At 46.2% G+C, this 27,271-nt stretch overlaps 1 pseudogene; it reads left to right on the top strand.

Moving 5' to 3' along the window:
- Positions 1 to 8,650, top strand: part of LOC147985325 (uncharacterized) — a 304,154-nt pseudogene extending 295,504 nt beyond the window's left edge.
- Positions 8,651 to 27,271: the final 18,621 nt, after the last annotated feature.

Genomic DNA, 27,271 nt, shown 5'->3' with positions numbered 1-27,271 from the left:
GCCGACAAATCCCGATAGGAGCTGCACATATCTCGTTCTCAGGGCACACCGGATGAGCAAGACGTCGGGTAGGCCAGCCCAGAGTTGCCCCTGGTAGCCCCGGACATCGCTCGGTTGGACCAACACTCAGAGGAGCACTGGCCCCGGGGGGGCTAAAATAAGATGACCCTCGGGCTCCGGAAACCCAAGGGAAAAAGAGGCTAGGTGGCAAATGGTAAACCAAGGTTGGGCATTGCTGGAAAAGCTTTAATCAAGGCGAACTATCAAGGGGTTCCCATTATAACCCAACCGCGTAAGGAACGCAAAATCCGGGAACATAACACCGATATGACGGAAGCTAGGGCGGCAAGAGTGGAACAAAACACTAGGCGAGAGGCCAAGCCTTCCACCCTTTACCAAGTATATAGATGCATTAAGATAACATGGCAATATAATGATATGCCAACAAGTAAATAATGTTCCAACAAGGAACGGTCTCCAATCTTCACCTGCAACTAGCAACGCTATAAGAGGGGCTGAGCAAAGCGGTAACATAGCCAATGAACGGTTTTGCTAGGACATGGTGGGTTAGAGGTTTGACATGGCAATTTGGGAGGCTTGAAAGCAAGTGGTAGGCATCGTAGCATAGGCACAGCAAAAGAGCGAGCATCTAGCAAAGCAAAGATAGTAGTGATTTCGAGGGTATGATCATCTTGCCTGCAAAGTTGTCAGAGTTGACTGGATCCTCGAAAGCAAACTCAACGGGCTCCTCGTTAGCGAACTCGTCTCCCGGCTCTACCCAAACAAGACAAACAAGCAACAAGGACACAATCAACCACGTGCAAAACTCAAACAATATGATGCAAGGATGGTATGCTATGCGGGAAGCGATGCGGGATGCATATGAAAGATGTGACAGGGAATGAATGAACCTTGCCTCAACTTGGAAATCCAACTGTGCCACTGGAAATATGAGATGAAATCGCTTCAAAACGATATAAAGAACGCCGGAATCGGAGTTACGGTTTGGAAATGGCAAGCAATTCAAATATGACCACGTTCTGCGATTTACCGCAAGTAGCCATCTAAATGCAACAAGATGAACATGCTACAGCACCCAAACATGGCATAAAAATACATGGCAGGAATCCATTCATGATGCTTAACAAAAGTCTAGCACTGAGCTACGGCCAATTCATCCATTAACAGGTTCAAACAAGCATGGCAAAAATGCATTTGACAAACAGATCTCAGACTTAGTGAAATTAACACTTGTCTGGAATTTCAGATCAGGTAGCACTCTTTGGAGCAACAAAACTACATGCTATAGGACCTGAACATGGCAAAGTAAAGCATGGCATGGAGCTACTCAAAGAGCTTAACAAAAGTCCCTTAGTGACCTTGAGCCAAAAGGGAACAGAAAATACATTTGCAAGCATGTGAACATGGCAAAAACATAATCAGTTCTCGGACTTAGTGAAAACTGGAGCATGCTGAAAACAGATATCAAGTAGGCATGTTTACGAGCTCGATGCACTCACTACGGAGCAAGTCATGACCATCTAAGCATACACCCATCAAGAATACACAAAATACAAGCTATACATGGCAAGAACAATAACATAGCATGCACGGATCAACTACACCATCCTCGGCACAATCGCTAACAAGTAGACAATCTGCCCAGATTCACGAAATGACAAAAGTAGAGCTCGATTGACTCAAGCTAGGTGCTCAATAATTGCAAACAAAGACATGGATGGATATAGCACTACAAGATTAACAAAACATCCTTACTGATCATCCTCAAAAGAGGCACGGATCACTAGGAAACAACATGAACATATGGCCATATGAGATAAACAGATCAAGGACTTGGTGGAAATGCTAAGTCCCTGAAATAAGCATTACCAAGTGCCTCACTTTGCAAGCTTGTGCTAGTCAGCACAAACATCACAAAAATACATGGGTTGCACCTATGGAAACATGGCAAAACCCTTAACAAAACATATGTAGAACTCATGGGCATATCATGCACACAATAATAATGGCAAAAATGACAAATATCTAAATGGAGCAGCAGATCTGACAATTATCTCAAGTAGCACTCTTCTAACAGCATTTCGGGAATCAAGATGAACTCAAATGAAAATGGTGCAATGAGATGAAATGATGTACTCTCTGAGACGAACATTTTGATATGCTATATGCCCAAAACAGAGCTACGGATGCGGAGATATAGCATGATGAAAAACGCAAATTATTAGGGTTTGGGACGAAAAAGTCAACCCCGATCCAATCTTCCAGATCCAGATCCGGCGCGCTCTTCGATGTTCGCCGGAAGTTCCTGTTCGCCGGAAAACACTGTTCACCGGAGCGAAGCGGGGCGTCACCGGACATGGGGCACGGCGGCCAGAGTTCGCCGGCGTCGGCGTAGCTCACCGGGGCGGCGTTGGGCGGCGGGGAGGCGCGCGCCAGCGCGGTGGGGACCGGGCGACGACGGCGCGGCGAGCCGGTGCGGCAGCGTGGCGGAGGGCGGCTGGCGGGCGGCGCGCCTCGGCAGAGGAGAGGCCGGGCCTCGAGAAGATGCGGCGGGCGGCGGCGGAAGGCAACGGGCCTCGGGGGCCCCTCCTGGGCTTCCCGGGCCGGTGGTGGAGGGAGTGGCGGCGCGCCACGTGGCGTCACACGATTGGCGCGGAGGCGGCGCGAAGTGTCCTGCGCGGAACGGACGTGTCCGGCGCGCGGATGGAGCAGGGCTAGGGTTTCGAGGGAGAAGGAGATCCGAATTTCGGGTGGTCTTTAAATAGAGGTAGAGGGAGCTAGGAGTCTCCAAATGAGGTGCGGTTTTCGGCCACGCGATCATGATCGAACGCTCTAGATGATGGAGAGGGTTTTGGTGGGTTTTGGGCCAACCTGGAGGGGTGTTGGGCTGCAAGACACACGAGGCCTTTTCGGTCCCTCGGTTAACCGTTGGAGTATCAAATGAAGTCGAAATGATACGAAACTTGACAGGCGGTCTACCAGTAGTAAACCAAGGCCGTTTGGCAAGTCTCGGTCCAATCCGGAAATGTTTAATCCCCAGACACGAAAGAAAGGTAGAAATGACCACCGGAGGAGAACGAAGCGCCGGAAAGCAAAACGGACAACGGGAAAAATGCTCGGATGCATGAGATGAACACGTATGCAAATGCAATGCACATGATGACATGATATGAGATGCATGACAACGACAACAACACATGGAGACAAAAACCCGAACCCGAGAAAATAAAATAACTTAACGCCGGAAATGGCAAGAGTTGGAGTACATATTGGGTAAGTCACATCCGAGGTGTTACAAGGCATTTCTTCCTGAACAACTCCTGTGAGGTAAATTATGTGAGTACTCTTAGGAGTATGCCTGGATACATACTTGATGTGAGACTTTCTCCTTTTTTGTCTTCTCCACAACCACCATATTCTAATCCACCTATAGTTTGTGTAGGTGCATAGATTGGAGACTTGCGTGTGTCTCCTATTAGATTAATACCTTTGTTCTTAACTGAGGGATATACTTCTCTCTACTTTGTTGCATCACCCTTTCCTCTTCAAGGGAAAAATCAACACAAGCTCAAGAAGTAGCAATGACAAAGGGGGAGAAGTGGTGGTTGTGTTTTTATTTAGAGTGTGTTGAGATATCAAGCCTCATGGTTTATTTTGCTTTGTTGATGCTTTAGTGGGATTGAGATATGAACTATTATTTGCTTTCTTGGTGTGGTTGTGAGCTACTCGTGTTAGCTCGTGAGACTTTATTTGTTTATCTTGAACCTTATATGTGTATGCTATGATCATATTATGCTTCTTATATTGTCTCACAATTTTTTCTCACTACACCATTGCATGAGATCTAGACACCGTTATAAGTTTATTATGTTGATCTCATGTCTTGACAATATTCATCTTAGGGGAGCCTCTTATGTATGTGCTTGATGCATACTCAAGCATATATTTTTATCCGGGCACACATATAGGGGAAGCTACTATGATAAATCTTTGTCGCATGGCTTGTTGCTTATGATGCCATGTCCTAACCATGTTGTCATAAATGCACCAAAAAGGGGGAGATTGAAAGTTCAAGTGTCACTTAAACTTTATTTCGGTGTGATGACAAGATGGTTAGAGAAACTAATATCCGGTGCTAAAGTTTATCTCAGGATATTGGTTCCAAGTTGTTCTTTGATGGAGGTGTGCGACTCCTCAATTCAAAAAGATCAAAGGCGCCATCTATCGGCGATTCAAAGGTTTTTCATTTAGTTCCATTCGAGTTTTAGGAAAGACCGCACTATTAAGAGGGGTCAGTGTGGATATGTGTTGTGTGGGAATGCCATTGGCAAAACATAAACACCAGCCTACCCATTCCTAACACTTAAATCTGTAGTGTGCTAGCGTGTGGTACTCAGAGAGTTTGCAACAGAAAGTTTCTCGGTACCCCGTGTGCACGGGGTCTTTTGATCCCCCGTGCTAAGGATGGCAATGGGCCGGGTTTGGATTGGGTTGAACAGTATAAAATCCATATCCATATCCATGAAGATACTCTTTGCCCGCCCATGAAAAAATCCATGGATGAAAAATTGTGTCCATGTCCAAACCCCATGGATATCCATACCCACTGGATATCCATTGGCTCCTCTTGAGACATATAAAGAAGACATAATGCAATATTAACATAAGCTCTTCCATTCGTGGAAGGCTAGGCTTTGCTTATGGTAAACATCAAGTAATGGTAAATCGACGTCTAGTAAAAACCTATGGTCGTTTAGTATTTTTCTAACAGATGGGAATGACGAGTCATTTAACAAGGAGATGAAAATAAGGGTAGGGGCATTGGAGTATGTTACAGAGGGGATTGAATGTCAACTAATAAAAGTTACGACGAGATTGTATAATTTTGTTTGCATGTTTTAGATAACAAAGTGTAAAATTGCGGTGGGACATGTGACTGTGGGGTAGGGATAGAAGATTTTTGCCCATTAAGTCATACTATCCGGTCGGATTTGGGTATACCCACAGATACAACATTGTATCCATGTCCTACCCATGATAATTCGGGTCGGGTTTGGGCGCCGCCCATGGACACAAAAGCATATCCAAATGCTATCCATTCGGGTCCGATATCCTTGGATATCCATGCCCATCCGTAAAATTGCCATCCTTACCCCATGCACATGGGGTACTGTGTAACTTCCTGGGTACCCCGTGCGCACGGGGCCGACTTAGCCCTTGCGCACGTGGTCCAACGGGCAGAAAACCCCATCCGGCAAAGAACACTATAAAAAACCCCTTCTTCCTCCACCATCCTCTAACCCAAATGTCTTGTTGAGCTCCACCATTGCTACACCCCATTTTGCTCAATAATCTCAATCCCTCCACCCAAACTTGTTGAAAATTTGGGGATTGGGAGAGCAAGACCCGATCTACATCTTGACCAAACCAAATCTCGTTCCCCGCAACATTTCTTCCCCATTGACTTGTTAATCTTGGAGCTTGGGCTCCTAGGCAGTTAGAAGTTCCTCCAGAAGCTTCCTTGCTTGTGGTGTGCTCCGGAGAAGTTTGTAAAGGTGTGGTGGTCGCCTTCCAGACAACCCCTCGAGTGATTCGAGGCTCATGCATTGGGGGTGACTCGAAAGAGATTACGATCAGCTTTCGTGGTGTTCCACAAGCTTTGGCTCCGGCACCGCTCTAAACGGAGAGTAGCTCTTCCCCATGGAAGAGTGAACTTCGGGATAAAATCCGTGTCCTTGCCTCACTTGTGGTTAATACTTTTGAACACTTTACTTTGCCCTGTATGCTTGTTGGCTTGCTAATTAGATTGTTGCCTAGCATATTTATATTTAAGCTTGCTTGTCATATAGGTTGTTATCACCTAGTTACATATCTAGTGAACCCTATTTATCCGCTAAACCTTAAAATTGACAAGAAAGATTAAAATTTGTAGTCTTCTATTCACCCCCCTCTAGTCAACCGTATCGATCCTTTCAATCCCAATGTTGGAGATGAGCTGTACTTGTTGGCCAAGTTACCATCTTTGACTATATTGACTTTCAAAGGGTATGAGATAAATGGGAGTACATTTTACATGATGGCCCAAGATAAAAAGAGCGTCAACCAAAATAGTGGTGTCTTCTTTTATGCAAGAAATAATAGTAGGAAAAAGATGGGGTTTTCATCACATTGCTTCAGTTTATCCCTTTACATCATGTCATCTTACTTCAGGCGTTACTCCGTTCTTATGAACTTAATACTCTAGACTAGATGCATGCTGGATAGCAGTCGATGTGTGGAGTAATAGTAGTAGATGCTGGCAGAACTCGGTCTACTTGACACCGATGTGATGCCTATATTCATGATCATTGCCCTGGAAATCGTCATAACTTTTCACTTTTCTATCAATTGCTCGACAGTAATTTCTTTACCCACCATATGTTTTCTTTCAAGAGAGAAGCCTCTAGTGAAACCTATGCCCCCTGGGTCTATTTTCCATCATATATTTTCAGTTTTATAAACCAAAAGCCCCAAAATACTTTGTTGCATTTTATTTAGATTTACATTAGTTTTCTATTTTATTTATATTTTATATCTATCTCTATTAGATCTCTCTGTTTTTTGTGACCGTGAAGGGATTGACAACCCCTTTTTGGCGTTGAGTGCAAGTGTTTGTTAGTTTGTGCAGGTGCATAGATTGGAGACTTGCGTATGCCTCCTTCTAGATTGATACCTTTCTTCTTAACTGAGGGATATACTTATCTCTAGTTTCCTGCATCACCCTTTCCTCTTCAAGGGAAAAATCAACACAAGCTCAAGAAGTAGCAATGACAAAGGGGGAGAAGTGGTGGTTGTGTTTTTATTTGGAGTGTGTTGTGATCTCAAGCCTCGTGGTTTATTTCGCTTTGTTGATGCTTTAGTTGGATTGAAATATGAACTATTATTTGGTTTCTTGGTGTGGTTGTGAGCTACTCGTGTTAGCTCGTGAGACTTTATTTATTTATATTGAACCTTATATGCGTATGCTATGATCATATTATGCTTCTTATATTGTTTCACAATATTTGCTCACTACACCATTGCATGAGATCTAGACACTATTATAAATTTATTATGTTGATCTCATGTCTTGACAATATTGGTCTTAGGGGAGCCTCTTATGTGTGTGCTTGATGCATACTCAAGCATATATTTTTATCCGGGCACACATATAGGGGCATCTACTATGATCAATCTTTGTCGCATGGCTTGTTGCTTAGTTATATAGGATGATGCCATGTCCTAACCATGTTATCATAAATGCACCAAAAGGGGGAGATTGAAATTTCAAGTGTCACTTAAAGTTTATTTCGGTGTGATGACAATATGGTAAGAGGAACTAATATCGGGTGCAAAAGTTTATCTCAGGATATTGGTTCCAATTTGTTCTTGATGCAGGTATGCGACCCCCCAATTCAAAAAGATCAAAGGCGTCGTCTAGTGGTGATTCAAAGGTTTTTCGTTTAGTTCCATTCGAGTCATAGGAAAGACCGCACAATTAAGAGGGGTCAGTGTGGAAATGTGTTGTGTGGGAATGATATTGCCAAAACATAAACACCAGCCTACCCATTCCTAACACGTGGTCCAACGGCAGAAAACCCCATCCAGCCAAGAACACTAGAAAAAACCCCTTCTTCCTCCTCCATCCTCTAACCCAAATGTCTTGTTGAGCTCCACCATTGCTACACCCCATTTTGCTCAATACTCTCAATCCCTCCACCCAAACTTGTTGAAACTTTGGGGATTGGGAGAGCAAGACCGGATCTACATCTTCGACCAAACCAAATCTCGTTCCCCGCAACATTTTTTCCCCATTGACTTGTTACTCTTGGAGCTTGGGCTCCTAGGTGGTTAGAGGCTCCTCCAGAAGCTTTCTTGCTTGTGGTGTGCTCCGGAGAAGTTTGTAAAGGTGTGGTGGTCGCCTTCAAGGCCAACCCCAAGTGATTCAAGGCTCATCCATTGGGGGTGACTCGAAAGAGATTACGATCAGCCTTCGTGGTGTTACACAAGCTTTGGCTCCGGCACCGCTCTAAACGGAGAGTAGCTCTTCCCCAAGGAAGAGTGAACTTCGGGATAAAATTCGCGTCCTTGCCTCATTTGTGGTTAATCCTTTCGAACACTTTACTTTGCCCTGTATGCTTGTTGGCTTGCGAATTAGATTGATTCCTAGCGTATTTAGATTTAAGCTTGCTTGCGATATAGGTTGCGTTCACCTAGTTACATATCCAGTGAACCTTATTTATCCGCCAAACCTTAAAATTGACAAGAAATATTAAAATTGTAGTCTCCTATTCACCCCCACTAGTAAACCATATCGATCCTTTCAACACCACTATTGGAGATGAGCTGTACTTGTTGGCCAAGTTACCATCTTCGAAAATATTGACTTTCAATGGGTACGAGATAAATGGTAATACATTTTACATGATCGCCCAAGATAAAAAGAGCGTCAACCAAAATAGTAGTGTCCGCTTTGATGCAAAAAATAATAGTAGGAAAAAGGACACATATTATGGTTACATAGAGGAGATATGGGAACTTGACTATGGACCTTCTTTTAAGGCCCCCTTTGTTTCAGTGCAAATGGGTCAATCTAATAGGAGGCGGGTGAGGTAGTCCTGGACTAAGGGGTCCTCGGGCATCCGGCCTGTTAACTATGGGCCGGATTGATGGGTTGTGAAGATACGAAGACCGAAGACTACACCCGTGTCCGGATAGGACTCTCCTTGGCGTGGAGGGAAAGCTTGGCGACCAAACATGTAGATTCCTTTCTTTGTAACCGACCTTATGTAACCCTAGATCCTCCTGGTGTTTATATAAACCAGAGGGCTTAGTCCGGAGGGAGAGATATTCATTACCATAGCCATACAAGCTAGACCTCTAGGGTTTAGCCATTACGATCTCGAGGTAGATCAACTCTTGTAATACTCATATTCATCAATATCAATCAAGCAGGACGTAGGGTATTACCTCCATAGAGAGGGCCCGAACCTGGGTAAACATCGTGTCCCCTATCTCCTGTTACCATCGACCTTAAGCGCATAGTTCGAGACCCCCTACCCAAGATCCGCTGGTTTTGACACCGAAATTGGTGCTTTCATTGAGAGTTCCACTGTGCCGTCCTCAAAAGGTTCGATGTCCCCTTCAATCGTCAACAATGACGCTGTCCAAGGAGAAACCTTCCTCCCTGGACAGATTTTCGTGTTCAGCGGCTTCACACTGCGGGCCAACTCGTTTGGCCATCTAGAGCAGATCGATAGCTATGCCCCTGGCCATCATGTCAGATTTGGGAGCTTGAACTACGTCGCAGACATCCATGGAGATCTGATCTTTGTTGGATTCAAGACCACGGCGATCCCTCCTGGTCACCTCGATGAACCTGACCTAAATCTGTCATCGGACCATATTCAGGAGATAGCTCCTGCAACTGCTCTAGCCTTAGATCCGGAGCATACGGCGCCATCTAAGGACTGGAGGTTCAACCCCACCATGGAGGCCACAGATTCCCCGGCGTTGGAGCTGCACATGGACTTAAACTCACACAATATTTTTGTCACCGGAACCCCATACTCGTCTCTGGGTGTAAGTTCTGAACCATGTGAGTCCACAGATGCCGAACTTGATCGTTTATCGATCTTCGAGTTCAGCGCCGCAAACATCTTCCAGCACTCACCCTTGGGCGATTTGTTAAGCTCATTAAAGAATCTATCATTGGCGGGGGACTCACAGCTGAACTATACCCGGTTCGAACTTGAAGCTGATGACAGGGAATTTTGCTCCCCACCTGCCACCCACTTTATAGCCACTGTCGAAGACTTAACTGACATGCTCAATTACGGCTCCGATGACATCGACGGTATGTACGACGATGCCGGATAAGAAGAGGCCCAGGACCCGCCGTTCACCGGATGTTGGACGGCCATTTCCTCGTACGATGTGTACATGGTGGATGCACCAAAGGAGAATAGCGGCGATGACAAAGAAAACCCAGTTGAGAATAAACCTCCTGAGACACAGCAAAAACACGAGCGTCCCCGGCGCCGCTCTAAGTCGCGTCGTTCAAAGGACAGCAATATCGACATCGGAGAAGACAATACTCTGGACGATGCCGAAAACAATGAAGACCTTGCTGAGGTAACATCCGAACAGGAGGAGCAAGAAAACAGGCAAGCCCGCCCTGACGAACAGGCCAGGCCTAATGACTCAGAGGACGGTAGTTATCATCCGCTCTCTGAGGATGAGGAAAGCCTCGACAGCGAAGATTTCATCGTTCCTAAGGAACCTCTCGAGCAGGAGCACTTCAAGCGCCAGCTAATAGCCATAGCAAAGAGCCTGAAAAAGAACCAGCAGCGGCTTCAAGCTGACCAAGATCTGCTCGTCGACAGGTGGACTGATATTTTGGCAGCCGAAGAATACGGCCTCAGACGCCCAACCAAGAGTTACCTAAAACGAAGATTGCTACCTTTGTTCAACAAAGAGGTGCCGGAGCCCATACTTCCCTCGCGTAATGCGGCCAACCGAACACTACATGGTCGGGACAGTGCGGCGGACCGACCACCTCGTGGTCGGGATAGAGCGGCAACTCAAGCCGAACAGCAGCTGCCCCGCCGCCACAAAAAACAGAGACAAAATAGCTCGGGGTCATACACTCGACCTCCGACAGACCCTGGATAATAGAGAAAGATATACCCGATCAATTTACGGATCGCGAGGACGTTCCTCTACAAGTGATGATGGCTACCTATTCGGACGTGACAAACCTAGTCACACCTGAGCAGACAACCGTAGACGGACTCCATCGGAGCTACGTTGCGACGCGGCCCGACACAAAGGCGCCACACACCCTCTTTGCTTCACCGATGAAGTAATGGATCACGAATTCCCCGAATGGTTCAAACCCGTTAACATTGAATCATACGACGGAACAACCGAGCCCGCGGTATGGATCGAGGATTTTATTCTCCATATCCACATGGCCCGCGAAGATGACCTCCACACTATCAAATACCTCCCACTAAAGCTCAAAGGGCTAGCTCGGCACTGGTTAAACAGTCTTCCTGAAAACTGTATTGGTAGCTGGGAGGACTTGTAAGAAGCCTTCCTCGACAACTTCCAAGGTACATATGTCCGGCCACCAGACGCCGATGATTTAAGACACATGGTCCAACGACCTGGAGAGTCAGCCAGGAAATTTTGGACTAGGTTCCTACCAAAAGAGAACCAGATCGTCGACTTTCCGGATGCCGAACCTCTAGCGACCTTTAAACATAGCATCCACAATGAATGGCTCACCCGCCACCTCGGCCAAGAAAAGTCGAAATCTATGGCAGCACTCACGGCACTCATGATCCGCTTTTGCACGGGTGAGGATAGTTGGTTGGCTTGTATCAAAAACACAGCTAGCGAGGCAGGCCCCTCTGAGGTTAAGAACAAAAACAACAAGTTCTGACGCAGCAAACACAAATGTCGAAGCAATGACAACAACACGGATGACATTGCTATCAATGCTGGATTCAGCGGCTCCAAGTCCGGTCAGCGGAAAAAGGCATATGAAAGAAACAATTAGGGACCATCCAGCATAGACCGCATACTTCACCGTCCGTGCCAAATCCATAGCACCCAGACAAACCAGCCAACCATACCAATAGAGATTGCTGGGTTTTTAAGCAAGCCGGCAAGTTAAATGCCGAGATCAAGGAAAAGGGATCGCAGAGCGAGCACGATGACGAGGAGCCCCTGCAACCAAACACAGGGGGACAGAAGAAGATTCCCCCTTAGGTAAAAACGGTGAACATGATATATGCTACACACATCCCCAAGAGGGAGCGCAAACGCGCACTCAGGGACGTCTATGCCATAGAGCCACTCACCCAAAATTCAATCCATGGTCATCATGCCCGATCACTTTTGATTGTCGGGATCATCCAACCAGTATCTGGCATGGCGGATCAGCCGCACTAGTCCTAGACCCAATCATTGATGGATTCCACCTGACGCGAGTCCTCATGGACAGTGCCAGCAGCCTCAATCTGCTCTATCAGGATACAGTGCGAAAAATGGGCTTTAACCCATCACGGGTCAAGCCCACAAGGACTACCTTTAAAGGAGTCATACCAGGCATGGAGGCCCACTGTACAGGCTCAATCACAATAGAGGTTGTCTTTGGATCTCCGGACAACTTCCGAAGCGAGGAGTTAATCTTCGACATTGTCCCCTGTCGCAGCGGCTATCAAGCACTGCTTGGACGAACCGCATTTTCTCGATTCAATGCGGTACCTCACTACGCTTATCTCAAGCTCAAGATGCTCGGACCATGTGGCATCATAACAGTCAATGGAAATACAGAACACTCCCTCCGTTCCGAGGAGCATACCACGGCCTTAGCACTAGAAGTACATCGCGACCTTTTCCAGCAGAACCTTATTTCGGCGGCCGAGCCCCCGGACACCATTAAGAGAGTCTGGACTATCCTGTAGCAAGACAGCCCGGCTCCTCAAGAGCTTAACTAGCAATTTGGCCTCTGTCCCAGTCCCAATCAAACGGCGGCATTCATACCGCGCGTACATAACTACGCACTATAAATTCCATGGGAATTGATGGAGGCATAGCTAGCCCGTGATCCACGGTGCGGCTCGACCGAGCCTGGATCTGCGCACCTTCACTTTTTCTTTTTCATTTCGGGTTTTTCTCTTCTCGAGGATTTTTCTAGTAACCTAATCATCAGACCGATCACGGGACGGATACACCAAGGAGGCAAGGAGCTTTGACGTACAAGGGAATCCCCAGGTGGTGTCTGCTAACGATTGCTATACCTGTTTTACATACCCACATAGCTCGCTCTTGGTCATGGTATGTTAAATAGCCTTACTTGCTTATCGCATTGCTTGCATAAGTACACCTCGACGTATTAATCAAATTACAATGAAAAATATTTGGCAGCGTGAGCTTATTCCTTGATTTTTTCCATACCTCTGTATTTATTACTCATCGCACACGTACACTCTCATACGTATTACTTCGCCAGGGGCTTCATCGCGCCCCGCAATACGGCAACAAAGTACGAACACTTGTTACAGTACAGTTCGGCACCCTGAACTTATAGCATTATATGCATCGGCTCCGAATCATGTCTTTGGTCAATAGTTGGGTTGCCCGGCTCTTGTGCTTACTACCTTACGTTCCGCTATATCGGCTAGGGTAGTAAAGGGAGAACTACTGCGATTGTGTCCCGGTTCTTCCGGACGAGCACCTCAGTAGAGAAAGCCGAAAACTGACTGTCGTGATGCAGGGAGAGCGGGTCAGCTATTCGAGAGGTTTCAAATCCTTTGAGATTTTTTCCACTTTACATGAGGAATCGGTTTTTATCCGATCAGGTGTGTATAGCACCCCTCGTTCGGCCTTCCGAATACCATGGGCTTCACCAAAATTCTCATTGTCAAACTCCTATGGCTAAGTGAGGGCGATAAAAGCCATATAGTCTGATTGCCTTGTTCGTCGTGCTACACACCTCCTTTAAGGACCAGAATGTGGAGTGTTTAGATTTATCCCGAACACCCTCGTACTATCTATGTGGGGGCAGAAGCCGCCGATTGGTTAACCCACAGATTTCATAAACGGCCGCACAGGAGGTAAAATTTTAAGAGTCACAAGCACTATATTACATAACGACCTTGTTTCATATTACAGGACATGATAACATGAATGTTTTCATGGGAATATAACATCCTTCGCACATTGCTCCGCCACAAGGCGGGATCCCTCCAGGACACTATCAAAATATAGCTCGGATCGGCGGTGCTCCTTTCCCTCAGGCAGCCCCTCGGTCATCAGCTTCTTGGCATCCATCTTCGCCCAGTGCGTCTTGGCGCGGGCAAAGGCCATCCGTGCACCTTCAATGCAGACCGACCACTTGACGACTTCAAGCCGTGGGCAGGCACCCACAACCCGCTTCACAAGTTCGAAGTAGCTGCTGGGCATGGTCTCGGCAGGCCATAGTCGGACTATTAGGTCCTTCATGGCTAGCTCGACCGCCTTGTGCAGCTCAACCAGCTGCTTCAGCTGGTCGCTGAAGGGCACCGGATGTTCTGGTCCAAGTTATTGAGACCAGAACAGCTTCTCCGTAGAACTCCCTTCTCCGACTCGATAGAACTCGGCAGCATCCGATACGCTGTGCGGCAAATCCGTAAACGCCCCTGGAGAGCTCCAAATTCGGGTAAGTAAAAGGAATGTTTCCTTCACAGACTTGCTTTGCATAATGAAAGCCTTACCTGCGGCGATCTTCTTGGCTGCCTAGATTTCCTATAGGGTGCTCTAGGCTTCGGCTCGGGCATCTTGTGCACTCTAGCACGCCTTCACAAGTTTGGACCCTTGCGTCTTAGAATCACGCTCCAGGGACTCATACTTCTCGACAGCGTCCTGGACCTGTTGCTGGACCTCGTTGATCCGTGCCTCGTGCTTCTCGCGCGCAGCGCGTTCCTTGGATGCTTTGTCCTCGGCCTCGGCCAACGCCTTCTAGAGGGCCGCCACCTTGGTCGTGGCCCCTAATAAAGTTCATGACACTTTAGTCAACACGAACCATTCATCCTTCCTAAATATTCACGCAGGTTACTGCATACCTTGGTTGTCCTCCAGCTGCTTCTTCACGAGGACGAGATCTTTCTCGGCCCGCTCCAGGTTCTGCTTCAATCCGAAGATCTCCGCAGTATGAGCGGCAGTAGCAAGAAGTGACGCCTTCTTATTCACATAGACATCTTAGGTTAGACTCGTGCAAAAATTATTTTGATCCTCTGTTTGGCTTTTTCTTTCCGAACACTGAATAGAGCATCAGGGGCTACTGTCTACACTGTGATATTCTCTGTACAATTACATTACTTACCTCAAAGCCTATTAGAAGGCTAGCACAGGCTTCAGTTAGTTCGCTTTTGACGGACAGAACCTTCTCGATCACCGCACCCATAAGGATACGGTGTTCATCCACAATGGAAGCGCCTCGCAGTGCTTCCCCCAAATTATTCAGTGCCTTTGATTGGACAGAGGGCACCGGTGGAACAGGCACACCTCATCCTCTCAAGGAAGGCTGCTCGCTTGACTCCGGAGCCGTGTAGGTCTTCGGAATGGTATCCGGCTGGCGGCCGAATTGAATTTGGCCCCCACTACCAGTCCCCATGGGGGCTTTTCCCCCATGTGTCCGGCGGCCGAGGAGTCATCCTTTGGCGCCACCCCGACGATCTCCGGAACCTCTCCCTGACCTGAGAAGGTCCTTTGGGACACCACCTCATCATCACCCTTGGCCAAGGGAGAGTAAGCGGGGGGAGGTGACACATTGGCCATCTCCTTCGAATCTAGCAAAACTCATGTTGAGGATCGCGGGGAGCTGTCGCGGGCCGGACAGATATTAATATTACAATGTGGAAAGGCCAGATATTTGGACGTGCATAAGGTACTTACGAGGCAGCCTGAGGCTTGGTTCGGGGGGGTCGCTCCACACTGCTATCGACAGCCCACTCAGAGTTATCCGCGAGGGAGCCCTTCCCCCTCTTGGGCACCTTCACCTCTAGAGTTCGCGAGGCCCCCCTTTTCTTCCTTCCCTACTTAGGGGGGAGTCGTTTTCCTCCTCCTCGTTGTTGTCTTCGGCGGCCGAAGAGTGAGTCTCGTCTCGGGACGTCACGTCCGAAGCACCTTTTCGGCAAAGCCACTCCTGGCCCCTTTGGCCGTTTTCTTGGACTTCTTCTCCGGCACATCATAAGGCGCCGGAAACATCATCTTCGTCAGAAGTGGGGTTTCTTGGTCTTTGGGTAGCAGAGCCGGACAATTAATCCGCCCCGCTATATCGATCCAGGCCTGAAAAATTGATAGGAAGGCTTAGACTCCTTCCTCAAAATATGCTAGTAGAGGGTATACCTTGAAAACATGAAAGAACTTACCGACTTGGCCTGACGTTTTAAGCTGAGCCCGCGATCCTCGGTCATGGGCGGTGGTGTCTCGCCGGCCTTGAAGAGCACTTTCTAGATGTCTCCGTGCATCGTGCCGAAGAGCTCTAGTAGCATCTGGTGCTTGGCCGGATCGAACTCCCACAAATAGCAAGTCCGGCGTTGGCATGGAAGGATCCAGCGAATGAGCATAACCTAGATCATGCTGACGAGTTTGATCCTCTTGGTTATCATGTTTTGGACACACGTCTGGAGCCCAGTCTTCTCATTCGAAGAGCCCCCAGGTTAGGCCATTCTCTTGCCAGGAGGTGAGCCGCATCGGAGCTCCGGATCAGAATTCGGGTGCCACCGCCCAGCTGGTGTTGGGCGGCTCAGTGATGTAGAATCACGCGACTGCCACCCCTTCACCGTCTCCACAAAGGAGCCTTTGGGCCAGGTAACATTGGGCATCTTGCCCACCATGGCGCCTCCACACTCTTCTTTTTGGCCGCTCACCACCTTCGGCTTCACATTGAAGGTCTTCAGCCATAGGCCGAAGTGAGGTGGGATACGGAGAAAGGCCTCGCACACCACAATAAATGGCGAGATGTTGAGGATAGAGTTGGGGGATAGATCGTGGAAGTCCCACCCATAGTAAAACATCAATCCGCGGACAAACAGGTGGAGAGGGAATCCCAGCCCGCGGACAAAATGTGTGAGAAACACCACCATCTCATAGGGCTCTGGGGTAGGGATGATTTGTCCCTTGGCCGAGAGTTGGTAAATGATCACCTTGGCCAGGTATCCGGCCTCCCAGAGCTCCTTGATGTCCTCCTTCTTGACGGAGGAGGCCATCCACTTGCCTCCAGCTCCGGATCCGTACATGATTGGAGTGCTTCCTCGGGCGGGGAAAGCTAGAGCTTGGGCGCTCGAGCTCGAGTAGGATGGGCAGAGGAAGGAGAAGATGTGGGAGAAGAAGAGGGAGTCCTTATCTCCTTATAAAGGCAGTGAATATCGAACGCCTCCCCACTCGCCTTTAACCTCGCCTATTCCCAAGGGCTGTGTAAACAGGCATGGTTGGGTTACCCACGCCCGAATTGATGAAAATCCCGCAATAAGGGGACACGATCTCTGCTTTGACGAGACGTGCCAATGGCAACCACGCCCCGAAACATGGAACGGTGGGACGGGAAATGGTTCGAAATAATGACCGGGAAAGCATGACGTCACGTTACTAAGTGGTCAGCAGATTGGATTCGTGAAATGTTATACTCTCTACGGCTGTGTGTTGCAAAACCGGACACGTTTGTTTCATCCGAAGACTATCTTGGAGTTCGGAAGGAGGAACCCGCCTTGCAATGCCGAAGACAGATCTACGCGCCGGATACCTTGTCATTGAAGCCAGGTTCAGGGGCTACTTAGGGAGTCCTGGACTAAGGGGTCCTCGGGCGTCTGGCCTGTTAACTATCGGCCAAACTGACGTGCTATGAAGATACGAAGACCGAAGACTGCACCCGTGTCTGGATGGGACTCTCCTTGGCGTGGAGGGCAAGCTTGGCGACCAAACATGTAGATTCCTTTCTTCGTAACCAACCTTATGTAACCCTAGATCCTCCTGGTGTTTATATAAACCAGAGGGCTTAGCCCGGAGGGAGAGATATTCATTACCATAGCCATACAAGCTAGACCTCTAGGTTTTATCCATTATGATCTCGAGGTAGATCAACTCTTGTAATACTCATATTGATCAATATCAATCAAGCAAGACGTAGGGTATTACCTCCATAGAGAGGGCCCGAACCTGGGTAAACATCGTGTCCCCTGTCTCATGTTACCATCGACCTTAGATGCATAGTTCGGGACCCCCTACCCAAGATCCGCCGGTTTTGACACCGATAGCAGGGTAAAGGTAGACCCACAGTATGGAATGACAATAGTGGATCTCGACCATCTCGGTACACAGACGAACCATTCATCCTAGACAATGATGTGGCGCTGGTTTTCTATGTGAAGGACATGTCTACCAAACCAAGAAAAAGAAAAGATAAGGAAGAAATACATCATACAATGAGCCAAAGTGCCACATAGTTCTTTCAGTGAAAAAAACATCGTGGGAGTGGAGGACAAGACAGACCTGTCAGAAGATTATGAAAAGTTTGATGAAATTCCTCCCTTCACATTGAAGATTGGCCCAAGCATCCTATTAAATGATGAAGATTCTCCATGGTTGCGTAATCATAAGCAAGGGACACACGCAAAGAAAAAAAATTATACCCCAAGATCCCACTCTTGGATGTGACCGGCTTCATCATCATCACTTTCTCTCTAGTGAGTTTCCGGACTAATAGCTAGAAAATCCCACTTCGAACAAATCGGAGGGAAACTTTGTAAGAGCTAGGGCATGTGTAATTTGAAACATCATTTTTAATAATTATTTATTAAGTTATGAATTTTCTAGCATTCCTGTCCTTTTAGTATTTTAATTATACATAGGAGTTAATCAATGCAAGATATGAGACTTGGCAAGATCATCAAATATGGCATTTGTAACATGCTAGAATTTTCTTAGAATTTATGGTGAATATTTCATTTGTAAATGTTTCAAAAGCTTGAAATATCCAGAAAGGGTAATTAAGGGTTTTAACTAATAGAAACATAATATAATTTGGCAAAAGAATAACATAATTCCTTCAAAATGAAACTTAAAACTCCTCATGTTTACTAACAGAAAAATAATATAATTTGGCAAACGAATAAAAAGAAAACATAAAGTAAAATAATTAAAACAAAGGAAAAAGGTATAAAATTAAAAGAGCTAAACAGAATCTGTTTTTATTATAATACCTATTTAATTTATCCTAAAAATTCCCAAATTGAACATACTGATAGAACACACTAATATTAAACAACAGGAAAAAGAATCACTCAAAAATCAAATTTTAAACTAAAGTTATTCACAAACTTGTGATTCACACAAATTTCAAAGAATTCAAATTTAAACTATTCAAATTTGAAAACCACTCGCACTAACAGAAAGTTTATAATTTTTGTGACCTAAAGAAAAGAGATTCACTCAAAAACTCTAAATATTCTAAGAGTTTTACATAAAGTTTTCTACAAAAAAAGAATCACTTTAAAAAACACCTTTAGCCCCGGTTGTAAGCACCAGCCGGGCCTAAAGGTTCCTTCTTCCGCGTGGAATTTGGGCCGCCAAAAAGGACCTTTAGGCCCAGTTCATGGATAGAGTAGGGACTAAAGGCATTAGTCTCGGTTCGTGGCTAGAGCCGGCACTAAATGACCTTTAGTTCCGGTTCGTTGCTGGAGCCGGGACTAAAGGTCCCGTGTATATAAGTGGTGTCCCGAGGCCAGCCATCGCTCGGGAGAACAGATTGAACCAGCACGCCGCCAGACCGCTCATCTTCAACTTCCGAACACCAGAAATCGCCAACGCCATCCCGCTTGCTCTAGCCCCTCTCCGAGCCGCTGAGCATCGCCTCGACCTCGCCGAGGCACACGTCGCAGGAGCCCCTGCGGCGTCGCCATCGACCTTAACCCCGCCGCCTCTGCACCAAGACTACCGACGACCGTACGCCATCCCCGAAACCTCCCCGACCTTGCCATCGATGTATCTGCAACTGCCGTGAGCCCCGCCTTGTTTTCCCCCTTCTTATGTCATTGATTGTAAGGCCTAGCTACTGTACCTGCCCTGGCGGAAGCTTCCCCGCTTCCATGCTCGACACCGACGCCGCTCCGGCTGCTCCCCGCCCAAACCAACACCGCAGGGCGACACGCAACGTAGCACTCATTCAAAAATGATCAGCTGCATCCCAAATGGGCGTCAGATCCGCGTTTCCCGCCAACTCCGGCGACAGCCGAGCCCCTCCGCCGCAAAAACGGCTCACTGGAGCATCTCTGGCGCCGCCACCTATGTGGCACCGCCTGGGCCCACCTCCTGTGAGGCTGGCACCTGGGTCCCATGGGCCTAGCCGACCCAGTCAATATGCTAACTGGGTTGCCCCTCTCAATGACATGTGGGTCCAATGGACCCCTTTGACTAGTCAAACTCTCTCCAGTTGACTGCTGACTACGCAGTTAAATAGGACCCACTGTCAGCCACAGTGTGCACTGGTATGTGCACTCTGCTGGGGACACATAGCATTTAGCTTTTATTTAGAATTAATAATAATTCTAGAATATGTTTAAAACTTTGAAAATTAATATAAAATAAACCGTGACTTGGATGAAAATAATTTATATATGAAAACTGCTCAGAAAAATCCAACGAATCCGAATATGCAACACGTTCACTTGTCACACCTCTCTTGCACTGCAAACATAGAACCATCCCCTCTCTTTCATCTGTTCGACAAATGGTTAGTGATGCATATTGTAGCGACCAGACCTCAAACGGTCCAATCTCTGTGCTCCGGTGTCATCCCTAGATCAGTAATGCTAACACCACACAGTACTTGAAGGATTTATAATACAGTAGCAATCACACACTTATTACATCGAGTGTCTCAAAAGATAACTTATTACAATAAACATGGCATAAGGCCATCTAATAACAATAACAACGGAAGGCTTGGAAGATAAGTGAGCCCATCAACTCCAACAGCATCACTGAGTATAGAACCACGACCTAAAAGCACCTTACTCGTCGTCTGAAAAGTCTGCAACATGAACGTTGCAGCCCGAAATGGGTCAGCACATGGAATATGCTGGCAATGTGACACATAGAGAGCAATGAAACAAATAGGCTATACTACATGCATATTTGGCTGGTGGAAAGCTCTATGGTTACAGTTTTGCGTAAAGCCAATTTTTCCCTACTGCAAAGGAATAAATTTTATTTAACTATCATGGTGGTTGTTAAACATTGAAAGTGTAGACACCCTCTCAATCCCAATTAAACATCATCATTAAAAACCCAACAAATTAATTAGAGTAACATGATGAGATTCACATGATAATCCAAGTACTAGATACTCAAGATGTCCATAACCGGGGACACGGCTAACCATGATTAGTTTATACACTCTGCAGAGGTTTGTACACTTTTCCCCACAAGAATCGATCTCCTCCGTTGGGATTCTCGCACTTCATGGTGTTTGAGAAACGGATGACCGATGCATAGTCTTTCAGAAGCGCTAGCGCCTTACGATCGGGTAGACCGTTACACCTACTTTCCCCTACATCTACTAGTCTACCACTATAAGAGTTCGCACAACTTAATCAACTATGCTAGACCCCATAGTAGCTTGTGGCTGCACACGGAAGATTCTAGTATGAATAATCTCATGATCCCTTTGAGCTTGGGTGGTGGTCCAAAAGAAAAACAGGCAATCGCTGGAATACCCAGGTGCCTCAATCCACCAAGATGTGTGTTTAAGTTGCCACCTTAGATAAACTATTAATTTAACAATCTCACATCTTTCATGGATACACTCACCCAATCCACGTCTAATAGTATAGCATGGCAATATAAGAAAACGTAGAAGCAACTCCCAAGGGTTTGATAATAACACAAGTAATAGGTACTACCTCATCTACTTCCCAAAACCTACAATTTAATTAGATCCTAATCATGCAATGTGTGAGGATTGATCTAATGCAATAAAACTGGGTAGAAGGAGGTATGATCAAAGTGTTACTTGTCTTGCTGATGATCCGCAAAACCTAGCGATTCGAAGTAGCAACCAGCGCACTACGGGTACTCTATCACAAACAAACAAGCATACAATAAGTACTCAACTAATGCACAGGTAAAACTCAAATAAGAGATCTAACCAGAAACTTCAACTTAAGAACTCTGGTTGGCAAAAAGAACCAAATCGAACGAAGCAATGAAAGACAAATGGCAAAAGAAACAAGCTTCATTTACTATTCTGGATCTAGGTCAAATTTTACGGAGGCAAAAACTTGTTTGAGTTGGTTAAACGGAAAGAGGGGTTCGAGACGAAACTTCAGGCGCTTGAATCGCCTGATTCTGATAAACGAGCGAAAAGTTATACTAAAACGAAAATCGGATCAGAAATCGCGATCAGAAAATCGCGGAATAAATCCGAGAAAAAGAAAAACGGCGAACAGATTAATGAATGAACGTTCATTATCTGGATCTAAACGATGAACGCGTTCGTTAAATTGAATTAACGAGCGAACACTCGCTAATTAACTAAACCGAAAAAACCGATCTATCTAAAAAAATGGATCTAAAAAAACCGACGAAAAACTGACGGAAAAACCGAACGGTTTCTCTAAAAAAACGGCGGCGGCGGCAGGATCGACCTCGTCGGCAGCGGCGGGGCTCCGGCGGCGGCGGCTAGGCTCGGGCGCGGCTTAGGGTTAGGGCGGCGGCGGCTTGGGCTGATTCGGGCCCAGGGGTGCGTTATATAAAGCCCCCCCCCCCTTGAGGAGTCCGTGCCAAACACGGCCCGTAGTCGATTCGCTCTTTTTTTTCTAAAATTATTACGCGCAGAAAAACAAACAAAAGGAATACTAAACGGTGTCGAAAAATCCTGAAATAAATTTTCCCCGGCTTCTAAAATCAAGCCGCACGGGATGAACATTTATTTGGGGCCTAAATGAAATTTTGAAAAACGTGCATTTTTCCTAAATTCAAATAAAATAGCAAATAAATCCAAAATAAAATCTTATTTGATTTTATTATTAAATCCTCAATATTTCTTTATTTTGGGAAAGTCATTTTATTCCCTCTCTCATATTTTTATAATAGAAATAATTGAAGATAAAATAAATAAAATCAAATGATCCTATTTTCAAAATTTGAGAAAACTCAAATATGAAAATAACGAAATCCCCAACTCTCTCCGATGGTCCTTGAGTTGAGTAGAATTTCTAGGATCAACCAAAATGCAAAAAAGTATGATATGCAATGATGATCTAATGTATAACATTCCAAATTGAAAATTTGGGATGTTACAAACCTACCCCCCTTAAGAAGAATCTCGCCCTCGAGATTCGGGTTGGCTAGAAAATAGGTGAGGGTGGTCCTTCTGCAGATCTTCCTCTCGCTCCCAGGTGGCTTCATCCTCCGTGTGGTGGCTGCACTGAACTTTGCAAAACTTGATAACCTTGCTGCGGGTGACTCGGCTGGCATACTCAAGAATCTTGACTGGTTTCTCCTCATAGGTCAAATCACTGTCCAACTGAATCGCTTCCAGCGACACTGTGTCTCTCAGCAATATATCAGCCATCTCTGCGTGGCATTTCTTCAACTGGGAAATGTGGAATACATTGTGAACTCTTGACAATCCTTCTGGCAATTCCAACATATAGGCTACTTCTCCCATACGCTCCAAAACCATGTATGGTCCTACAAAATGTGGCGCTAACTTTCCCTTAACTCCAAAGCGCTTAACTCCTCGAAGTGGAGATACTCGAAGATAAACTCGGTCTCCGACTTCGTAAACTGTCTCCTTGCGTTTAGAATCTACGTAGCTCTTCTGCCTGGACTGGGCTACCTTGAGCCTATCGCGAATCAATTTCACCTTCTGTTCAGACTCCTTATTCATATCCGGTCCAAACAACTGGCGGTCTCCAACTTCATCCCACGACAATGGGGTCCTGCACCTCCTTCTGTACAAGGCTTCGAAAGGGGCCATCTTCAAACTGGATTGATAACTGTTGTTCTAAGAGAACTCTGCGTATGGCAAATTCTCTTCCCAACTAGATCCGTAATCTAGCGCACAAGCTCTCAACATATCCTCCAAAATCTGATTGACTCTCTCAGTCTGTCCATCTGTCTGCGGATGGAAAGTTGTACTGTACTCTAGCCTGGTACCCAAAGTTTCATGCAACTGATTCGAGAACTTTGAGGTAAACTGGGTTCCTCTACCTGATACAATGCTCCTTGGAACTCCGTGCAGACATACGATCCTAGTCATGTATATCTTTGCCAACTTGGCACTAGTGTAGGCAGTCTTCACTGGGATGAAATGAGCTACCTTTGTCAAACGATCGACTACAACCCAAATCGAGTCATAGCCTGAACGAGTTCTGGGCAATCCTGTGATAAAATCCATGCCTAACTTATCCCACTTCCATTCGGGTATTGGCAATGGCTGTAGCAATCCTGCTGGCTTCTGATGCTCTGCCTTTACTCTCTGACATACATCACAAAATGCTACATACTCCGCAATATCCTTCTTCATTCCGGTCCACCAGAAAGTATCCTTCAAATCCAAATACATGTTGGTATTTCCTGGGTGAATCGAATATGGTGAATCATGGGCCTCCTGCAGAATTAACTTCGTGATCTACGGGTCATTGGGCACATAAACACGGTCTTCAAACCATAAGGTATCGTGCTCATCCTCACGAAATCCTTTTGCTTTTCCTTTGCTCATTTTCTCCTTAATAGAAGCAATCTCCTTGTTAGTCTTCTGGGCTTCTCTGATCTTATCCATCAAGGTAGGCTGAATCTCCAATGCTGCTACATAGCCTCTCGGAACTATCTCCAAACATAGCTCACGAAGATTTTTGGCCAACTCCCTTGGTAATTCTCCCATCATTAAGGTGTTGACATGACTTTTATGACTCAGCGCATCGGTTACTACGTTAGCCTTTCCAGGGTGATAATGAAATCTCATATCATAATCCTTGATGAGCTCCAACCATCTCCTTTGCCTGAGATTCAACTCCTTCTGTGTGAAAATGTACTTCAAACTCTTGTGATCCGTGTACACTTCACAATGGTTTCCAATGAGAAAGTGTCTCCAAGTTTTCAATGCATGCACTACGGCTGCTAACTCCAAATCATGCGTGGCATAATTTAACTCATGCGGCTTAAGCTGTTGTGAGGCATATGAAACAACTCTTCCTTCCTGCATAAGCACTGCTCCAAGTCCTCGAAGTGAAGCATCACAATACACCTCACAATCCTTGGTCTGATCCGGCAAAATCAACACTGGTGAGGTAACCAAACATTTCTTCAACTCCTAGAAACTAGCCTCACATTCCTCGGTCCATTTGAACTTGGTATCCTTCTTCAACAACTCCGTCATAGGCTTCGCAATCCTCGACAAATTTTCAATGAATATCCGGTAGTATCCTGCGAGTCCAATAAAACTCCGGATCTCTCCAACTGTTGTTGGCGCTTCCCAACTTGTCACCGTGTCAACCTTGGTGGGGTCTACTGCTATACCTTCTCCGGATATAACGTGTCCTAGGAATCCAACTTCCTTCAACCAGAATTCACATTTGCTAAACTTGGCATATAACTGATGTTCTCTAAGCTTCCCAAGTACCAAACGCAAATGCTCCTTATGCTCCTCTTCATTCTTCGAGTAAACCAAAATATCATCAATGAACACTATGACGAACTTATCCAAAAACTCCATAAACACTTTGTTCATCATGTTCATAAAATATGCCGGTGCATTAATCAGGCCAAATGACATAATGGTGTACTCGTACAGCCCATACCTGGTGGTAAAAGCCGTCTTAGGTATATCTTGTTCTCGAATCTTCAACTGATGGTATCCTGATCGCAGATCGGTCTTGGAAAATACCTTAGCTCCTTGCAATCGATCAAACAGATCATTGATCATTGGTAGTGGGTACTTGTTCTTGATGGTTACTTCATTTAATCCTCGATAATCAACAACCATCCTTAACAATCCATCCTTCTTCTCCACTAAAAGTACTGGCGATCCCCAAGGTGAAGAACTTGGGCGAATATAACCTTTATCCAGTAACTCCTTAATCTGCTTCTTAATCTCCTCCGAATCTTTTGCGGGCATCCTGTATGGTCTCTTAGATATTTGTCCTGTGCCTGGCAAAAGCTCAATCAAATACTCAATGTCTCTATCCGGTGGCATGCTTGGCAACTCCTCTAGAAATACATTAGGGAAATCCTTCACTACTGGTACTTCCTCCTGCACAACTCCTGTTAACGAATCTACTTGAGTCCTTTTAGGCACATGTCGGGATACATACTTGATCCTTCTTCCTTCTGGGGTGGTAAGCAAAATTGACTTACTGGCGCAATCAATGTTTCCTCCATACATCGACAGCCAATCCATACCCAGAATTACATCTAAACCTTGTGATTCCAAAATGATTAAATCCGAGGGAAACACATGCCTACCTATACTCAATGGCACTTGAAAACATCCCTTACTGGCCATATACTCCGCTCCTGGTGAGCTTACTAACATAGGTGTTCTAAGAACCTTAGTGGGCAGGTTATACTTATCCACAAATCCCCGTGATATGTATGAATGCGATGCACCAGTATCAAAAAGAACGATTGCAGTAAATGTCTTAACCAAAAACTTACCGATTACTGCATCCGGCTGCTCTTCAACCTCCTCCACGTTAACGTGGTTCACCTGTCCCCTATTGAAAGGGTTCGGCTTCTTCCTAGAGCTTCCATTGCCATTTCCATTCTGGGATTCAGGACATTCATTGGCATAATGTCCGGTCTTCTAGCACTTAAAGCAAGTGATTTGGCTCAGGTCTCTTTTGGCTGGGGTTGATGGGTTGGTATGGTTCTGGCCATTGCTTCCTCCATTCCCATTACCATTCTTGGGGCCATTATGATTGTGCGAGCTACCTCCTCCATGAGTATGCTGAAAATGTCCTCCCGGTCTAGGGGTAAAACATGGCTTCTGCTGAGCTCCAGAATTGTACTTCCCTTGTCCATACTTCCTCTTGCGGTTCTCAATTTGCTGCTGCTTCCCTTCAATCATAAGAGCATGATCTACCAACTCCTGGTAGTTGTTGAAGGTTGCTACCATCAACTGCATGCTCAACTCATCATTCAGTCCTTCCAGAAACTTCTCCTGCTTAGTTGCATCCGTAGCAACGTCATCTGGGACATAACGTGCTATCTTACTAAAGTCCTCCACATACTGGCCAACTATCCGTCCTCCTTGGCGCAAGTTGCGAAACTCTCGCTTCTTCATGGCCATAGCTCCTGCTGAAACATGGGCAGTACGGAAAGCCTGCTGAAACTGGTCCCATGTGACAGTGTCGATAGGGAAAGTGGCTGTGAAATTCTCCCACCATGATGCTGCGGGTCCGTCAAGATGACGTGCGGCAAACTTCACCTTTTCCGCATCTGTGCATCCTGCTGTGGTCAACTCCCTTGCTGTCTTGCAGAGCCAATCATCTGCTACTATAGGTTCGGTGCTACTAGAAAACGCCGGCGGATTCAGCCTAAGAAAACGGGCTAAGTGATCAGCAGGTGGTGGTGGTGGTGGGTTGTTGTTGTTGTTGTTGTTCCCCTGATTCTGATTCTGGACTAGCAACTGCATCAACGTATTCTGCTGCTGGATCAACTGAGTGAGCTCCGGTGG

The sequence above is a fragment of the Triticum urartu genome, chromosome 2A (genome assembly GCF_056163025.1).
Source record: "Triticum urartu cultivar PI428250 chromosome 2A, HENAU_Tu73, whole genome shotgun sequence".
Lineage (NCBI taxonomy): Eukaryota > Viridiplantae > Streptophyta > Magnoliopsida > Poales > Poaceae > Triticum > Triticum urartu.
The sequence above is the reverse complement of the archived record's forward strand: the minus strand, read 5'-3'. Positions and strand labels throughout refer to the sequence as shown.